Source organism: Rattus norvegicus, chromosome 2 (genome assembly GCF_021556685.1).
Source record: "Rattus norvegicus strain SHRSP/BbbUtx chromosome 2, alternate assembly SHRSP_T2T, whole genome shotgun sequence".
NCBI classification, from domain to species: Eukaryota; Metazoa; Chordata; class Mammalia; order Rodentia; family Muridae; genus Rattus; species Rattus norvegicus.
Window position 1 is genome coordinate 216,597,722 of NC_141535.1, and position 15,943 is coordinate 216,613,664.

Sequence of the window (15,943 nt, forward strand, 5' to 3'; positions counted from 1 at the left end):
AAGAAGCACCAAAGAAATGTTCAACATCCTTTGTCATTAGGGAAATGAAAATCAAAACAACCCTGAGATTCCACCTCACACCAGTCAAAATGGCTGAGATCAAAAACTCAGGTGACAGCAGATGATGGCGAGGATATGGAGAAAGAGGAACCTCCTCCATTGTTGGTGGGATTGCAAGCTGGTACAATCACTCTGGAAACCAGTCTGGAGTTTCTTCAGAAAATTGGACATAGTAATACCTGAGGATCCAGCTACTCCTAGGCATATACCCAAAAGATGCTCCAATATATACAAGAACACATGCTCCACTATGTTCATAGCAGCCATATTTATTATTATAAATTAGAACCCAGATGTCCTTCAACAGAGGAAAGGATACAGAAAATGTGGTGCATTTACACAATGGAGTACTACTCAGCTATTAAAAACAATGACTACATGAAATTCTTAGGCAAATGGGTGGTACTAGAAAATATCATCCTAAGTGAGGTAACCCAATCACCACAAAACACATGGTATGCCTTCAGTGATAAGTGGATATTAGTCCAAAAGCCAGGATACAATCCACAGACTACATGAAACTCAAGGAGAAGGACCATCAAAATGCAGATGCTTCAGTCCTTAGAAGGAGGAACAAAAATATTCACAGGAGGAAATACGGAGACAAAATTTGGAACAGAGACTGAGGTAAAGGCCATTTAGAGAATGCCCCACATGGGGATCCAACTCATATACATACAGCCAGCAAACCCGGACGATATTGCTTATGCCAAGAAGTGCATGCTGACAGGAGCCCCTGATATAGCTGTCTCCTGAGAGGCTCAGCATGACAAATACAGAGGTGAATGCTCACAGCCAACCATTGCACTGAGAATGGGGTCCCCAAAGGAGCAGTTGGAGAAAGGATTAAAGGAGCTGAAGGGGTTTACAACCCCATAAGAACAACAATACCAACCATCCAGAGCTCCCAGGGACTAAACCACCATCCAAAGAATACACATGGACAGACCCATGGCTCCAGCTGCATATGTAGCAGAGGATGGCCTTGTTGGGTATCAATGGAATGAGAAGCCCTGGGTCCTACCAAGGCTCGATGGCCCAGTGTAGGGGAATGTCAGGGCAGGATGGCAGGAAGGGGTGGGTGGATGGGTAGGGGAACACCCTCATAGATGCATGGGGAAGGGGATGGCTTATGGACGGGAGAGCAAGGAAAGGAATAACATTTGATATGAAAAAAAAGAAGGAAAAGCCTGACATACATTATTTGTTTATAGAACTTAGGCCCATTATGGAATTCTTTGATGAATTTTAAAATCATTGCAGAAATGAGAATTATATACGATACATGTTTCTTTTGGAAACTGACAATTTGCTCTTGACAAGGTTTTCTAAAATTTCTCCATTATCTTATTTCATTAAACTGTATTCTAATATGCTTTCCTGGTGTCCATGTAAATTCGGCAAAACGCACTATGTAAGTAACTGCCTACTTGTTACATTTTAACAAATCAGGTCTGAAAATATCTGTGTTAATTAATTAAAGTTAACCAGACACAAGCCCAGAGTACTTGCTAACTCTTATTAAAGGGATACTTTGCATCATTGTATACAGAATTGTCACTGTGTGTATGACAAAATTAGAATGTTGCATTTCTTTGACAATAAGACATTGAAAGACTGAATGTTTTTTAATGTTTTTCATCAGGATTTCTGGTCCAGATGGGCTTTGTCTTATTCAGCTCTTTCTGGCCAATGTACTTCTCCTTGATCTTCTTTGTTTTCTTTTTCTTATCTTTGCCGCTGTCATCCTCCTCGTCAGATCCCACATCCTCAATCTTAGGCTTCTCCTCATCCTCCTTATCTTCCTCCTCCTCCCCTTTCTCTTCCTCTGCCTCATCATCACTGATCTCCTTCTCTCAATCCTTCTCCAGGTAGAGGGTGATGGGATAGCCTGTGAACTGTGAGTATTTCTTCACCACTTCCTTGATCCTCCTCTCCTCTAAGTACTCTGTCTGGTCTTCTTTGAGGTGAAGGATCACTTTGGTACCCCAGCCAATGGGCTCACCGTGGTCTGCGTGGACAGAGAAGGATCCACCAGCAGAAGACTCCCAGGCATACTGCTCATCATCGTTGTGCTTTGTGATCACAACCACTTTCTCTGCCACCAGTAGGCAGAGTAGAAGCTGACACCAAACTGTCCAATCATGGAGATGTCTGCACCAGCCTGGAGAGCCTCCATGAATGCCTTTGTACCAGACTTAGCAATGGTTCCCAATTTATTTATGAGGTCAGCCTTGGTCATGCCAATGCCTGTGTCCACCAAAGTCAGCATGTGTTCCTGAGGGTTGGGGATGATGTCAACCTTTAGATCTTTCCCGCTGTCCAACTTGGAAGGGTCAGTCAGGCTCTCATACTGAATCTTGTCCAGGGCATCAGAAGCATTAGAGATCAACTCCTGGAGGAAAATCTCTTTGTTTGAGTAGAAAGTGTTGAAGAAATGAGGCCCCAGCTTCCAGTTCCTGTCGCCATGCCCGCTTCTCAGTGCTAGGCCGAAGTGACATGGTGAAATCTTATATCACTGGAAGCCCAAATAGTCCAAGCAATAGAAAAGTGTCTTAACAATTAAATTTAAATCAAATACTAATGCAATAAAAGTCACTCTACTAAATCTTTTAAGTAGAATGAAACTTAAATTGGACATGCAAGTAACTGACATGTGAGCAAAGTACATATCAGGGTTTGAGTCCACCAATATTAGCTTCGTGTTCTGAACAGGAAAGCCTGTGGACTTTCACACAAAATATTATAATTAAAATGACAATTATTCTAAAAAGTTGCCAAGTGCTTTATTTGTTTGTTTAGGTTTGGTTTTTTGTCTTGGGGACTATTTGTTTGTTTGTTTGTTTGTTTGAGACAGAATTTTTTCTGCATAGTCCTGTCTGCTCTGGAATTTGCTCTGTAGACCAGGCTAACATCAAACTCAAGACCTGTATGCCTCTGTTTCCCAAAGGCTTGGATTAAAGGCATGTGTCACATCTGGATTGTGCTTTTCTTGTTTTAACCTCCAAAGAAAATTGTGAAGTAGGTCTGCTAAGGCAGTGAATTAAAATATCACTTTCACATAGTCATTGACTGGGCTGTGATGACGCTTTTTCCTGAAACTATCTTTTGACACCAAAAAGCCTAATTTTTTGCCAGACTTGCAACCAAGTTAATAACATGCCTTTAGAGTTAAGACTATGTTCTTAACATGTTAGCTTATCATATGATTATCCTCTTAAAGCTTTATTTACCTTTAAAAGAAGAATGCAACCAACTTAACTACACCTTAGCGTGTGTGGGCGTGTGTGTGTGTGCGTGTGTGTGTGCGTGTGTGTGTGTGCATGAGAGAGAGAGAGAGAGAGAGAGAGAGAGAGAGAGAGAGAGAGAGAGAGAGAGAGATGAACCTTTACTACTCAAGATAAACGCATAGCTTTCGTTTTAATTTATGTCCCTTTCCATGTGCCCGACCTAGAATAGCATGTGTGTGCGTGTGTGTTTTGGAAGTCACTTACCAGAGCAGCAAAGAGAAAGAGATCAGACGATAATTATTTCATAAATGCCAGACAGAACATGTGCACATAGGCTGATACCTGTTTTCAGTCATGAATGCTGTCGTGAGTGAGGTGGAGTCATTGAAACAACTTTTTGAAATTGTAAAACTCTGTAAAGGATTTCTGTTAAAAAACAAAAAGTCCTCCCTTCTTTCTTGTACCATTTTCTTCCGTGTTGTTCAGTATATAATATAATATAATATAATATAATATAATATAATATAGACCACAGTCCTTTATTTCAGACTCAGAAACAGCATGTGTGCACAACTCTAAGACATTGGCATAGGCAAATCACACCTATAACACAATGCATAGGATCAGTAGAAAGGCTAGAAGACAGACTGGACACATGGAAGACACACGAAGGGAAGTGGAGAAATCAACTTTGGGCTTTCATTTGTTTAAACTGATGATGTCACAGATGAGGCAGGTACAAGATTGAATGAGGCCTGCCATTGAACAAGAAGGAAGGACGGATGTGAGAAAGTTTGAGGGAAGTGGAGACTGGAACGGAGAGGAGGAAGAGAGGAAAAGGCGGTGGAAGGGTCATGGAGAGGACATGGAGGCTGATGTTAAGATTCCATGTTTACCTTTACAGATTGTTATGAATGTTCTTAAGGGATGGATGTGTACAGGGCTTTGTATGTTTAGGTGGGCAATTATATCTTGTCAATTGGGTCAACGGTTATTGGGTTGTGTGTTCTTTCTTGTGGCGATTTAACTTTTAGAGCGTACATGGCTGCTGAGACATTGAGCTGCTACTGATTTAGGATGTATATTTTTGCACGGTGGCAGCCCGCCTTGGGAACTGGATGGGTAGAGAAATTGTTGCCAGGCTCAGAGAGCAGTGTGGTATGGGATGGGGCAAATCGGGTGAGAGGCTTTGCTGTCTGAGATTAACATATCTATCAGATATCATGGGGCACTGTGGTATCTAGTTGGGTAAAAGCCATTTTTAATAATTTTACAACAAGAAGTAAGTCACTTGCCAACTCTACTTTTCAAGTTCTAGGCCCGTAATAGACTCTGTCTCAGGAAAAACAAAACAAAATGACCAAACAAACAAAAAATCAAAATAAAACAAAACAGAATAATAGGCTTTCAGCTTGGCCTTTAGAACCATGGGGAAGCATCTAGACAAGATAACCACAACCTGCATAGCCCTTTGTTGAAACTGCTCATTGTGAGACTTGGACTTGAGCTGGAATTATCTGAGAAGATACATGCAACCTTCCAGTCTGATAAAGGCCATGAGAAAGGATCTAGACAAGATAACCACAGAGGTCATAAAAGCCTACATGTCTGTGGCCATTAGATGAAATTGCTCAATGTTTAAAAGGACTGGGTGCTCTTTCCAAGATCCTAAATTCAATACCTAGCAACCACATGGATCAAGACCTTCCACAAAGGGATCTGATGCCTTCTTTTTTCATGCAGATGTATATAAAGAGAAAGCACTCATACACTGAAAATTAATTAGTTAGTTGGTTAGTTAATTAAAGAGCTTTAGAGGAATTTTCAGCCTAGTTTGGGAGTCAAAGATACAACAATATTCCAAACTATAATATAAAACATATTGTCTCAGTCAGGGTTTCTATTCCTGCACAAAACATCATGACCAAGAAGCAAGCTGGGCAGGAAAGAGTTTATTCAGCTTACACTTCCACAATGATGTTCATCACCAAAGGAAGTCAGGACTGGAACTTAGGCAGGTCAGGAAGCAGGAGCTGATGCAGAGGCCATGGAGGGATGTTACTTACTGGCTTGCTTCCCCTGACTTGCTCAGCTTGCTTTCTTATAGAGCTCAGGACTACCATCCCATAGGTGGTACCACCCACAATGGGCTACCTCACACCCCGCCCCCTTGATCACTAATTGAGAAAATGCCTTACAGCTGGATCTCATGGAGGCCTTCCTTTTTTTTTTTTTTTTTTTTTTGGTTCTTTTTTTTTTTTTTTTTTTTTTTTTCGGAGCTGGGGACCGAACCCAGGGCCTTGCGCTTCCTAGGCAAGCGCTCTACCACTGAGCTAAATCCAGGCTCCTTTCTCTGTGATAATTCTAGCTTGTGTCACAAAACCAGCCAATACACAAAATATTTCATTTAGTTCAGTTAATTCAGTATTTTAAAGATATCTCATGGGCTAGAGTAATGGCTCAGAGGTTAAGAGCACTGTCTGCTCTTCTAGGGGTCTGAGCTCAATTCCCAGCAATCACATGATGGCTCATAATCATCTAGATTGAGATCTGGTACCTTCGTCTGGCAGACATACAGGTAGGCAGAATGCTGTATAAGTAAAAATAAATTTAAAAGACATCTCAATCTTACAATTTCTCTTATCTTCAATCCTAATAAATCAAAGTACTGCTATTAAGTGACATTGCAAATTTTTCTAAAATACAATAAGTTAAAGTATTTTATTTGCTACATATATTATCCTCAAATATATTATTAAACATTTGTCATTATTAATTCTCATTTTAAATTGTGGTTGGTTTAATCTTGTCTTGTTTAGTATGGTGGTGTATATCAATATATTATCAATATTGATATCAATATATCTATTTTCTACTTATATGTTGATGAAATTAGAAAAAAGGCAAATATTTAATTTTCCACCAATTTTGTTTTACAGCAATAAAGTTTATTAAAGGAATTATAATATAAACAAAGAACAACACATAATCATATAATACTGTAGAAATTAGAAACAATAGTAACCTCCTATAAGTGAAAACATATTTTATCTTTTACTCAATGGAGTTGTAACAAAATTCATTCAATTTGGTTCAGCTTAAGAATCGAGTGGCTTTTCTGATAAACAAACTTTAGAAAGTTGAGCCCAAACCCAGCATTATTAATAAACAAGAAGTTTGGAAGAGTGCAGAGACAATACAGAAAGACAGGGACAGACAGATGGAGACAGAGACACAGTGATTTGTGTCCTGTGAAAATACAGTATTTTGTATTCCTGTCTCTTCCCAGTTTAGATATTGGACTTCACAGGAAAAGTCAAAAATAACAAAGGAAAGATAAATAAACAGTGGAACAAGTCATATAGAATGCAATCTCTGAAAGACTATAATTTCAGCTTTAATTTGTGACACAGAGATGTAGTTCTACAGTCAATACATGTTGACAAACTTATTTTTTTTACTGTCTACTAATACCCTAACTAAAGTGAACTCCTAGAGGAACACCTTTTCTATTTCCAAGGATACACACACACACACACACACACATATATATATATATATATATATATATATATATATATATATATATATATATATATATATGCTCCTAAATATAACCTGTTCAGTCCATATAATGGTACACATACACATATATTTTTAGAGGTGACCATTTGGCACTGGACAATCTATTAGTATGTCGTCCCCTAGGGAATGCTACATCTCCTATTCCCACCGTTCCTTAGTTGCCTATAGTTATTTGTTTAGGATTGTAGACTCATGGACTTTTCTCCACTTAGTTTGATATGTTCATTGGTGTTTTCCTCCCCAATTCATACCACTTTCTTCAAAACTAGCTTTCATGATACCATAAGGCCCAGGGCAAACCTCCAAAGGGAGACAATAGTCCCACCCCACTATGTTGTCTGTGAGACACACACACACACACACACACACACACACTCACACTCACACTCACACAAACAATGTGCATGTAAAATGTATGCAATAAAAATTAGTTTAAAAAATGGCCATAAATTTGATGGAGAGTGTAAAAGGTTTGGAAGGAGGCAGGGAAGAGAGAAATGTCGTGATTAAATTGTAACCTCAACATTTCAACAAAAATAACCTTAAAATGGTAGGAGTGATGTTTCCCACAGTTACATCTGCAGAACTTTGAAAACTACAATACGAATTGAACATAATGGACTTAACATCTCAGCTGCTCTCCAGGTGGGAGAGGTGAAATACTCATTTTTCTAAGTAAGAGTTATCTCCTGTCAGCCTATAGAGAGCTATAGGGAAAAGAAGTGACATAGACATGTCATTTACAGCCAGAACTCCTGAGAGGCAGCTGTTGCGTAAATTCTTTCTGACACTCAGTTATGACCTGCTATGCATCAGTGCTAGCTACGAGGGCTCTGGCTCTAAACCTGTTCTACCAGCCTCCTTTATTCTGGCAGATACTTACTGTTTTACACCCAGTTTGTAATGTCCCTCTCCAATGGCCCACAGTGAACAGAGTCAGATAAGTGCTCACCTGGAGGAAATGCTGCTATGAGTTTTCCTCTGAGTGTCCAAGGCTGCTGTGGGCATAGATCTTGCTTATGTAATAATGTACGCATATTCACATTCCTCCGAGGAATGTGAGGAATGTCCTCCCTAATGACCCCATGGTAATTAGAAACAACAGGAGTGTAGGAGTTGAGGGTGTGGTTGTGTCTCAGCAAACTGGAGAGCTCTAAATATATATATATTTAGATACATATATATATATGTATGCAACTATGCAACATATAAGAATGCAATATGAATTATGAGAGAACTCCTAAATCTAAAGGAAGAAAGGCAGCTACACAATGAGCCAGCCTTTCAGAGAGATACAAAGGCAGGCAGATTCCTGAGTTTAAGGTCAGCCAAGGGCTGAATAATGTTACCACAAATGTGGTAGAAATGGTAATTTCAGAGTTGAGTCCCACTCAACTAGCTTATTCGTGTTTGACAAAGGCAGACAGATCTCTGAATTCTTTTGTTATGTTAAGAAAAAAATGTATGCTTGCTGTCTTTTAGGAATCTGAGGAGAGCACTGGAGAGATGGCTCAGTGGTTAAGAGCACTGACTGGTCTTCAGAGATCCTGAGTTCAATGTCCAGCAACCACATGGTGGCTTAAAACCAATTATAATGGCATCCGATGACCTCTTCTGGTGTATCTGAAGACATCAACAGTGTGCTCACTCACATACATAATATAAATAAATCTAAAAAAAAAATCGAAGGGCTGAGGTCATAGGATGCTATTCATAAGACAAAAGGAAACCTGGAGTAAATGACTGAATTGAGATGTAAAATAAGAGACTGGACCTGTGCTTTGCAGGAGATGAACTATCCACAGAATTTTTATAGGATAAAAAGAGAGAACTGCTTGGAGAACACAAGCACACACAAGCAAGCAGGACGTGGACAGAGAAATCGCTTAGAATAGCAAGCAGCACACAAGTAGCCGTCAGCTTGGATCCAGCTTTGACTTGACTTAAGTCAATCATTTCATTGCTTCCAGATGCCCCTTTTCTCAGAACCTCCCTTCATAAGGAGGCTGGTCCTTGGCAGTCCTCGATAAAAGAAGTTTGGAAAAATATCTGCTAACAAGACATTTATAAATCTCTGTGATGAAAAACAAAGTGGAGAAACATATTTGGGTTATTCCAAATTTTAATCAAACATTCTCACTACTTCAAGTATCTAAAATTAATCATATTAACACTACACATAACTGATATTCTTTAGTAAACACACTGGGAAATTTTGTGCTGATATGAAGATATATTCATAAAATATATCACATAATATAAATATATTTAAAATGTATGTTAGAAACCATTTTTGATTATTTATCTGCTTTTGTACTGTGCTGTGAGGGACAGTTAATGAAAATCTAGAGTATAGCTGAAATATGGTTCTACTTATTGTGTGTGTTCACTGACAGGCTGAAAACAAGAATCGGGGCAAAACTCCATAAACTAGTATGTAGATGGAAATATTCAGAACAAGCAGCAGGGCACCTTGTAATGGTAAAGATAAAATCAGAAATGTGTTGAAATATCACAGATGATCTGTCTACTACTAGAAAGACTCAGGGGTTATTTAGTATGCTCCTTCTGCATGCAGTATGATTGGTGTGGTATAAATATGACAAAAGAACAATCATTGTTTATTGGTAATGTTATGCTAAGAAGAAAATTGAAGCATTAATCATTTATAATTGCTAATGGGTATGTTAAATGGTTTAGCATTCTGTGAAACAATTTGATAACTTCTTACAGTACTAAGTATATGGCTACCATTTGTTTAGAAATCTCATTCCCATGTAATGGTCCTAAAGAATGAACACTTATATTCATACAAAGTGCCTATAGTTGTAGCTGTTTTATTTTTATTTTTATTTATTTATTTTTTTGGTTCTTTTTTTCAGAGCTGGGGACCGAACCCAGGGCCTTGCGCTTCCTAGGCAAGCGCTCTACCACTGAGCTAAATCCCCCACCCTTAGCTGTTTTATTTATATTGGCCCCAAATGGGAAATAAGTTAAAAGTCCTTCAACAGGCAAGTGATACCTCCATATAATGCAAGAAAAGGCAGTGAACTGTTGATAAATGCCATGATTTGATTGGCTGTTACATTCATTATGCTAAGCAAAATGTGGGACTGTGAAAAGTAACAGGGTTATACTAGTGGAATTGGGAAGAAAGAAAGCAGAAGATAGATAGTTGTGTGAGGTCAGGGTTGGAGAGCGGGTTTTATTAGAATGAAGAAGTGTGAGAAAATTTGGGGATATGATGTACCTGCCTGTGTCCTGTTATGGAGATCATCCCATAAGATTTCATATACCTCTCTCACAAAAGTTACTAAATAAAACACATATATTAAAAATAGTGTCATAATAACTGATAAGTCATAAAATGCATAGTAGGAAATAAATTCATTTTAAACTAGCATACCAATACCATATAGTAGAACACATTTTTCAAAGTTCAAAATGTGAATTATAAAACATGATTATTAGAACCTATTAAACCGCAGGATTCATTAAACCATAAAATTTGTAATTACGGAAATTATAAACATACTTGAGTTTAGGTGGTAGGCTATAGAAGAACGGGGTGGATGTACACCTGTGATTCCTAACAGTTATAGCAGTTTTTGCTGGCCTTTCATCTTTTGGGCACAAACCTGGCTGTACTAAACAGCCAAGCATACAAATGTCAATAATAAAACTGTGAAGCAGAAGACATTTCTGATTAAACAAAAACAAAAATAAAAAAAAAAAACCTAGATGAAGTTGAGGATGATACATAAAGAAAAAGTGAAAATACATTGTTCAGAAGTAGAAAGCAAGAAGTTATATAGGTCAAACTGGAGTCCCAGTAAGAATGAAAATAAAGAAAAGGCCTATTTAAAGAGAAATGGGAGAAATTTTGTGCACACGTGTGTTGGAACAAGGTCTCACTATGAAACCATGGATGGCTCCACATATACCAGGTGGCTTTGAAAGATCCGCGGAGCAGGGAGACCCTCACTCAATTCTTGGGATGATGCAACCCCCCAAGAACTCACGTAAGACAGTCCTTGCTGTAATTTACACAAGGTTTATTGATAGGAACCAGTGCACTGGGGTCGAGACTTGTATCCCACACAGGGGCAGAGGAGTTCGACCCCGAATGGCTGGGAGAAGAGGTATTTAAAGAAAGAAACCACAACCCAAGGGGGCAGGGAGGGCATCATTGGAAAATGTCGAGAATACTAGTGAAAAACCACAAGGAGAAGCTTCCTGTTCTCAAGATTGTTCTTTAAGATTTTAATCTAACTTTATGGTCAGTTAGTTCCTGGGAGAGAGTTGGCGAACCGACTTGTGTAATTGCAGTTCCAGGGCCTGACCCGTTTCTTTCTTCTGCTCTAAACTTTTGTCTAGGGGGGCAACCTTAAAATTTCTACCTTTCACTCCCCACTTCTTCTAGTGGCTAGTTCTAATCATAGAACTAAATTTCAGTATCTTCATAATATTGATTTTCTTGTCCTCCTAAAGCATGATATTGCTGGCATAACATCAAAATCTGCACAGCACTCACTCTTTCTCTAATAAAATCTACTAACTTTCTAAGGATGCATGGCCCAAAGGTAAGAAGCAAAAGTAAAATCAAAAGGGGACCTATTAATGAGGAGATTAAAGTAGTCAGCCATGGAGATTTGTTAAACCATCTCTCAAACCATCCTTGTTGTTCTTCTCTGTCTCTTCTGTCTAACCTTTCTCTAAGTTTACTCATGGAGTCTTTAATTACTCCCTAATGGTATATATAAAAACAAGATTCTTCCTTTACTGTAGCACACAGACCTCCTTCTTTAAGAAATAACAGGTCTAATCTTCTCTTATTCTGAAGGACTACCTCTGAGAGGGAAGTTAGGGATTCTTGGAGGTCAGCTAAAAAGTCTTCTTTACTCTTTTTATTTCAAAGTCAATGGCAGTTCTGAATTCTTCATAAGCCTATGTTGCAGGGCAATAGCAGATGTCCTTGTAGCTGCCCTTGTAGTACCGAAACTCAGCCCTAAAATAATTGTCAGAGTAATTCTCAACTCTCTTTTGTGTATTACTAAGTCTTTAGCATCAGGATTCCAATCTGGACACTATCTGAGCCTACACGCAAAAGTCCTGACTGCCTTTTAGAACTTCTAAACTTAATATAGGTTGTGATCCCTGAAGTACAGTCCCAAGAAGTGTTAGGAGTACTAACATATGCAATGTTACATCATTTGCAATAGAAATCAAACCTACCCCCACACCTGCGATTGGGGGACCTATCTCGATGGAACCCAGGGGAAACAAAAAATTCTTGTTTCTAAAGTACACTCCTCAAGTGAGCATTACAGTAACCCCACCAGTCATGTCTCTGATGTATCCACTTATCTGTTGTGCAGGTCCAGGGAGCTTTTTGAAGATCTGAATGTCCCTCTAGGTCCCAACCCCCAGCCCCAACAGCTAGTACGCAGCTGGTGAGGGCTGAGATTGATGGCTATCAGGGTGGTCAGCAGCGAGGCTCCGAGTGTCTGGGCTCAGTGTCATCATATGTAGTTGAGTTTCTGACCTGAAACTGGTGAGACGTCTCAGGGGTCCCCAGGACATAGGCTATTGCCATCTGTGACCAGATTTCTTTCTGTATCACCTGTAGGTATTTTAGTCTAGCATACAAATCATTATTACTATGACATATTGGTTCAATAACATGAGCTAACACAGTCAGAGGAGCCGAGGCCCCATAAAAGATCTCAAAGGGAGTAAGGCTGAATCTGGAAGGGGTTTTTGCTCTGAAGAGAGCAAGAGGGAAGGAGTGCCACCCAGTCTGCACCAGTCTCCATGGGCAATATGGTCAGGGTCTCTTTTAGAGTTCTATTTATTTACTCTATCTGTCCTGAACTTTGAGGTCTGTAGATATAATGCAATTTTTAATCGGCCTTTCAATACCTGGCCACACCCTGACTTACCTTGGCAATGAAAGTGGGCTGTTATCTGACCCGATTACCTTGGGCACTCCAAACCGGGGAAAGATTTCTTCCAGTATCTTCTTGATGACTACCAAGGCCATCTCTTGCTTGGTAAGGAAAGTTCCTATCTATTTCTGAAAAGGTACCTACAGGCACTAGGAGATACTTGTAACCATATTTTCTCAGTGAAGTTTACTTCGACTTCTCACTAATCTTTTTAGGTCTTTCTGCCCTGTTTGCTTGTTAAGCTTTTACTTGCTGACATACCTTATACTTTTCTACTGTCTCTCTGGCTAAAATCTTAAAGTCTATTACATATATCTTAATTACTTGGGTAAATTTCTTATCTCCTAAATGAGTCCATCTGTGTATTTGGCAAAGTGAATCTTTTGTTTGTTCTCTGGGGAGTATAGCTTTCCCCTCAAGTGTGCCATTGTCCTTTTTCTTCTATGCAATTTGGGCCTTTTTTCTGTTGTACATTCTAAGTGAGGCCATCCCTTATTCCAATCCCAGTTCCCAGGGCTGTCTCTTGCAGGCCTGCAACCAGGATAGGTTCCTGCACAGCCATTTCTTGAGCCACTTGATCTGCTTTGTTATTGCGCCATGCCACTGAATCTTTTCCCTCCTGATGTCCTGGGCAATGAATAATATTCACAGTTGTTGGCTTCGTCAGGGCATCCAAGAGATGGCAAAGGCATCTGTGGCACTGATGTGCTGGGGGGTAGAGATTCAGCTGTCCCAGACATTGTGTTATCCACCATGGCAGCACCCACTCATCTCTGACCTTCATGAAGAGAACTGTTCCTGTCTGTAGACAAGGTAGCCTCAGCTTTCAGCGGGGGTTGATCGGTCAGTCACAGAGGTCTTTCCTCCACACATGGGCTTCTGCCAGTACTTGACACTTGTGCTGTGGTGGCTCCGGGTCAGAATTGGGCAGCAAGGTGACCAGATTGTCCCCAACCAGTGGAGAATCTAGTCCATGTCAGCTGACCAGTGGTCCCATCCTCTGGGACATTCCATTCAAAGGCAAAACATCAGCCACTCTACCACAGTTTTAAGTCCTGGATTGGGTGATAATTGTTAGTGCCCAGCTGGTAGGAGTGGTGTGTTCCAGGCAGAATGGCACTAAGCCACACATCTCCCAGCATCAGGTACTGGTGCATTGAGATGGGTCTTAAGCTCCACATACACAGTCTGCAGATATGCATATACATGGCCATTTCAGCCCATGCAAGCCATTTTGGAGAGGAAATTTCTCATGAGCAAGGGATAAGGGCAGCCAGGGACGACCATGAACTAGTGGGTTACCCGGCCACACCAAGGTCTACTGTTCTTCGGGTAGTCCATAAGTATTGTTTATTGCTGGTAGCCCCCTGTACCCAAGGTCTTTTGATGGACACTGGCCCACTTGGGTGTAGGAACACAGAGTGTTGGGCCCCTGTATCCACAAAACACTGTGTGGGCTTCCCCTCTATCCTGGGGCAGTCCCTGACCCAGTGCCATTTTTTATTACAATAGGCACACTGATCTTTAGCCAGGAATTCTCTTCTGTTGCCAGGTACTGTCTTCCTAGTCTCTTTAACTACTGTGATCAGTATAAGTTTTTCCTCTGCCTTTTATCTCTCCTTAGCTCTCTTCTTTCTTTTTACCTCTTTCTCTTTCTCAGTCTCTCTGTTATGATATCTTCTGCATTTTCTCTACAGCTACTGGATGCTGTCCACTTATGTGCACAGACCCTGAACCACACATCAACCTTACTTTTTCTGCAACTTATATTAACTCTTTTAGCAACTTAGCTTAACCCCTCAAGCTTTTTCATATCTTTTTTTTCACCTTAGCCAAATTGGTGTGGCATTTTTTAGCCCCTCAGAGACCCATCATTGGAGCCTGGCGAAAGACTTGTAGCATTCCCTACCTTCAGGCATATTGAAGCTAATAGGCAGAAGTGAGGGTCTTCCATCTGTATCTGGAACATCTTTTCTGGCCTCTAGTAGGATTCTGTATTTCCTATATCAGCTACTAACAAGCATCTCAAGTGGGATGGTGAGAAAATAAGAAGAGAATCCAGAAAATAGAGGTCCGCCAAAGAGGACAAATAAAATCCAGTCACACAGAAAGACAATCAAAAGATTAACAGACAAAAAACAAGAAGTGCACACAAAAACAAAAAACAAGCAGCCACCACATGATTGCCACAAAACTGAACTGATTCAAATGGAGCGTCCGTGAGTTCACCAAAGACAGATAAAGGGGAGCGGATTCCACATCACTCATTCTTCCCAACCACAGACAGATGAAAGGGAGCGGGTTCTACTTCACTCCTCCTTCCCAAGGGGACACCAAAGATGGATGAAGGAGAGTAGATCAAAATAATGGTTAAGTCAAAGGTGCCCTCTGGAGGCCAACTGACATCAAATGTCGGCCACTCCAAGGAACAAAAAGTCTGCCACAATCCCTTCTTAATCTCAACTGACAAGTTGTGTGCTCTAGCCCTAATTTCAGTCCAGTGATCTAAAGTCAAACTCAGAGGATTCCCATTGTCAAAGTCACAAGTAACACAAAACAAAGACCTAAGACACAGAGACAAAGACCACTCTGGAAATACAGATGGCTGGGAGGGTGTGTAGAATTCTCCAATCCAGGAGAACTACAGAACTACTGCGTTCTCACTGGTACCCAGACGGGAATCTCCCAGGCGTCCCTAGGATTCCCCCAGACCTCCTGGGACGTCTCCCAGGGCAACACAGTCAATGATCCCCTGGCACATCTTCCACTCACACCCGCTGTCTCTCCTGAGATGTGAGCCTCCGACTCTATCCAAGACAAGAGCAACTGCAAAACCAGAACTCTTGAGCAAATACAGACCCAGAGTTTAGTCAGCACAGATACACAAAGACACAACACAAAGACAAAGATGCTATCTCAATTCCAAGTGGGTCTTCAGAGTCAAGGGTGGTCGCTGATCCCAGACGAGCCCCCAGATGAAAGACCCCTGGAGCAGGGAGACCCTCACTCAAGTCTCAGGATGATGTGACCCCCCAAGAACTCATGTAAGACAGTCCTTGCTGTAATTTACACAAGGTTTATTGATAGGAACCAGTGCACTGGGGTCGAGACTCGTATCCC

General features: G+C 40.5%; 1 pseudogene across 1 annotated transcript; it reads right to left on the reverse strand.

Annotated features, from left to right (window-relative positions):
- Positions 1-1,688: 1,688 nt before the first annotated feature.
- On the reverse strand, positions 1,689-13,578 carry Hsp90ab1-ps9 (heat shock protein 90 alpha family class B member 1, pseudogene 9; annotated as a pseudogene). Its single transcript, XR_015675586.1, has 2 exons — positions 13,473-13,578; positions 1,689-2,544 (listed from the first exon to the last, which is right to left on the reverse strand). The product of XR_015675586.1 is annotated as a heat shock protein 90 alpha family class B member 1, pseudogene 9, transcript variant X2 (transcript).
- Positions 13,579-15,943: the final 2,365 nt, after the last annotated feature.